We start from the raw sequence: 4,789 nt of genomic DNA on the forward strand, positions 1-4,789 counted from the left end.
AAGGCCAGGAGCTTGCCAAAGCATGAAGCTCTTGTGTTGGTGCATGAATTAAATTACCATGGATCTGACATTTTTTGCATGTTTTAGCTATTTGAAAAGAATCTCGTTCTATAGTTGGCCAATAATAGCCCAAGCGTATGAGTTTTTTTGAAAGGGTAAGAGCACTTGAATGAGTGCCACAAATGCCATTATGGAATTCATTTAAGGCCTTCTCAGATTCTTCTTGCTCGAGACATCTTAAGAGAGTACCGTCCAGACCTCGTTTAAAAAGGGTATCCATGACAAGAGTATAATGGGAAGATTGGCGAATGAAACTTCTCTTTTGGTTCTTTGACAAGTCAGGAGGGAGGGTGTTATCTTTTATGTATGTATAAATTTGGCCATAGCGGGAGGAATCATGTCCAACAAGGTGACAGATAATTTGGGAATCAGGACAATTATGGGTAGGGTAAAACAACTCTTCCACTAGGAATTCGTAAGGCTCTTGATTTTCCCGTGTCTAAAGTAGAGAAGCAAGTATTTCCATGGTGTCGGCTGCTTTGTTGTCATTTCTCAGAATTTTCTCAAAAGTGATTTCTACAAAATACTTCTTGAAATCATCTACCATCTTTTTATAAGGCATTAGTTTGTCATCCTTTGTTTGATAATCATCATTAATTTGATTGATGACGAGTTGAGAGTCTAAAAAAACCTTAATTGTGTGATGTTCCATTCTATGGCCATCTTGATTCCCGTTACCAAAGCTTCATATTCTGTTGTATTGTTGGTGCTTGGAAAACTCAATTTATATACCTTTGGAATTGTGTGACCTTGCGGTGTGATGAATAAAATTCATGCTCCTGATCCATGATGGGTATATGAACCATCAAAGTACAACTGCCATGTCTATTTGGTGACTATGAGTATATGAACATTTGGAAATCGAATGTTTAAGGGATGATCATCTTGAAGTGGTGCTTTGGCCGCTGCTCTGCAATAACTTGTCCCTTGATAGCCTTTCGGTCCACTTATTCAATATCAAATTCTCTCAGGATCATGACCCATTTTGCTAATCTTCCTGTTAATATCGCCTTACCGAGCAAATACTTTAATGGATCTATTTTTGCAATCAGTTTGACGGAGTGAGAGAGTAGATAGTGTCGCAACTTTTGGGAAGTGAATACTACTGCTAAGCATGCTTTTTCTATTGGTGAATAATTGAGCTCGTATCCCACTAATGTTCTGCTGATGTACTAAATAGCTCGTTCTTTTCCTTCATTATCCTATTGTGTGAGTAGAACTCCTAATGATACTCCTGTGGCTGATACATATAGTAACAATGACTTTCCTTGAATTGGTGACATTATAACTGGTGGTCGCATGAGATATTCCTTGATTTTTTTGAATGCTTCTTCATAGTGATTGCCCCATTTGAAATGAAAGTTCATGTGCAATAGATGTGTAAATGGTTGACACTTATTTTCTAAATGAGCAAAAAATCTTCTAATTGACTTCAATCTTGCTTGAAGTGATCCGAGTTGACTGATATTATTGGGAGATGCCATTTCCATGATTGCTTTAACTTTATCTGGATCTACTTCTATACCTCTAGTTGAAACAATGTATCCCAATAGCTTACCTGAAGTGACACCAAAGACACATTTCTTAGGATTGAGCCTTAGCTTGTATTGTTATAATCGATCAAAGATCTTTTCCAGTATTTCTAGATGTTCCTCTCTATTGTATGATTTTGCCAATATGTCATCCATATAGTCTTCCATGAATGTATGCATCATGTCATGGAATATTGTTGCCATGGCTCTCTGATAAGTAGCACCTGCATTCTTTAGTCAAAATGGCATGACGTTCCAACAAAAAGTACCCCACAAACACGTGAAAGCTGTCTTTTCTTGATCTTCTGGAGCTATTTTAATTTGATTATATCCTAAGAAACTATCCATTAGAGAAAACATGGAATGTCTAGTAGTTAAGTTGACAATGATGCCAATATTAGGCAAAGGAAAGTCATCCTTTGGACATGCATTATTGAGATCTCTGAAGTCTGTGCATACTTTGATACTTTTATCCGGTTTAGAAACATGAACTATGTTTGATACCCATCGAGGATATGCTACAGGTCTGATGAATCTCACGTCCAGTAATTTCTTCAGTTCTGCTTTGACAAGGAGAGCTATATGAGGATGCATCTTTCTCAATTTTTGTTTTACTGGTTTAGCTCCTGGAGTGACATTTAGGTGATGCATTATAAGATCTCAATCCAACCTTGGCATGTCTGCATATGACCAGGCAGAATTGATTTGTTAACTTTTGAAAAATTCTAGATATTTCTGCTTTTCTTGTTCTGATAGAGAGGTTGCCGGATGTAGAACCTTTAGTTTATCTGTTGTGCCAATGTTGACTTCCTATGTTGGTTCAATTAGTATAGATGATCTCTCTTGATAATATTTAGGTAAGGTGTCAAATCTCCCATATTATCACACCTCAAGGAGGTTTGCACCATTAGATGCGTCCTTTCTTTTTACTTTTCTTTGGTCTAATGTTGCCAATAAATGGTTTTCAACATTAGACCTGATATTTTTTTCTTTATTTTTACTTTTGCAACTGAGAGATTTGGAACCCACTTGACTGGAAGATGCGTTGGTGAAATCCCTGGTGGAAGTTGTTGTAGGCTCAATTGCATTGAGGTATAAGGCTATAGCATGGTCATTAGGAAATGTATCAATTTCAGTATGTCCTTCATTATCCCAGTCAATAAGTTTAGGATGTATTAAAGGTAAGGGATCTTCAGGTTCAGATGTTTCAAGGGCATTAAGGGTCATGATAGAAACGTTAAAGACTTCAATGTGTATTTCAATGTCTAGGATGATACTCTCATCAGAATGACCTTTCGCAAGTAGTTCCCCATCGTCCTCAATTAAATCCAAGTCAGCTGAATGTGATTCTAATTCAAGTGATCTAGTTCCTAACATTTGTCCTACATACGCATGGACTACATCGACACCCACATCTTCTTCATAGAAGGTTTCTTCAGCCAATTGTTCAGAATGATAGGAATCCCATTCCCATTCATTGGAATTTGTCTCATTGGCAGCTTGTAATCTGTAGATTTGTTCATATAGATTTTTGTGTGTTTCTTTTTTGTTCCTTGCTATCTCTTTTCTTCTCTCATATTAAGCTTCCTCTAGGCTGATATTTAGTTCCACTAGTCTTGCTATTAGTTCTCCTTTCTTTATACCATCTTCTTGTATGTTTTGATTAGGAGTTGACTTTGCTTGGGAAGTGCCTTTATTTTGTCTTTCTTGCTGATTAGAAGCTCTATCTTTTTGTGATCTTATGTTTTCTTGTTCTTATTGTTTGGCAGAGGCTTCTTCTCTTTCAATTGCAAGTTGCTATTGTCTTTTGTCATGTTCATCTTTTTGCTGCCTAGAAGATGTTTCTTCTTGTGGAGTAACTTGTCTATACCCTAACCTTGATTTGTCTATAGCTTACTGAGTATGAGGTTGTATGGGTTCTGAGATACCTTCTTTTCTTATTCCAGTGTATCCCATTTTCTGAATAATGTTAAATCCTTTTCCATATATTTCTGTGGGTATTCTGACATTATTGATGTTTTGTTGAACTTCTTCATCTTTATATAGCCATTATAGCACATCTTTGTCCTCTATTTCCTCAGATAATGTCCCATCACTAACTGTATGCGGGAAAAGCGGTGCAATGAAACAAAAATTACAAAAATTCAAAGACTTGCCCACACACCAATGGGACTCTTGGTGCAAGTTATGGAGCTATGTGGAATAGCTCAACTTCCCAAGGGGTGTTCCATTGTTCTCTATCTCACAAGACCCCTCAAGCCAATGCCTTTGCTCTCAGATCACTGAGAAAAGTGACTTAGGGATGACAATCATGAGAATGGGGGATCTTTTTGATCAATCTTAGTATGAATGCATCCTATCTATGCATGATTCTAACAAATGAACTAAACTAATGGTGATAAGATGAAAAGATTAGTAAAATACTATCCTAACATGATATACTATTTTATATGATTAACTAAGATGATAGAAATGCTTCTAAAATGATTATTAGATTATATTTCTATTTCAAAGAGAGAAAAAATGCTTTGCTAAAAATGAGTATAAGTATGATGCTAAAGACTTGGATGATGAGAATGAGGGATGAGGGCTCTCTTTATAGGAAAAACAGGGCAATGGATGGTCCAGATTGGATGATCTTATCAAGGGTCAAGATTGAAAGTTATCCATCCATGCACTCAATTCTCACCAATGAAATGGTGACAATTGTCAACAAGAGACTACTTGAGAGGAGATGTAAGAAGCATTAAATGCTTGATAAGACCTCATGGTTACCTTAGGAGGTAAGGGTTAAGGTTAGGTTAGGGTTATCCATTGGACAAAGATTTTACCTAAGGGGTAAACTCTTGTGCAAGGGTTAAAGGGCTAACCATGGTCAAAGTAATGAATGCTTGATGAGACCCTTGGGTTAGATGAGGGTTGAGTTAGGCAAAAAGTCTCTAACCATGCCACAAAGGGTTAGTTAGCCATTAATGGTTTGAAAGACTTTGGGGACAAATTTGTAAGAGTCCTTCCATATTTGGGGGTATTCACCAAGTTAGCTTGTTGAAGGCATAAAGGCTTTAATGCCTTTGGAAGACTTTACTCCAAATTTGAGAAGTGACATCCTCAAATTTAGGGAAAGGGGATAATTGAAGGTTTTAGGCTAATTGATTAGGATTAGATGGGCTCTAGAAGAATTTAGGAAGGGTGTTTAG

This window comes from Cryptomeria japonica, chromosome 7 (assembly GCF_030272615.1).
Source record: "Cryptomeria japonica chromosome 7, Sugi_1.0, whole genome shotgun sequence".
NCBI lineage: Eukaryota > Viridiplantae > Streptophyta > Pinopsida > Cupressales > Cupressaceae > Cryptomeria > Cryptomeria japonica.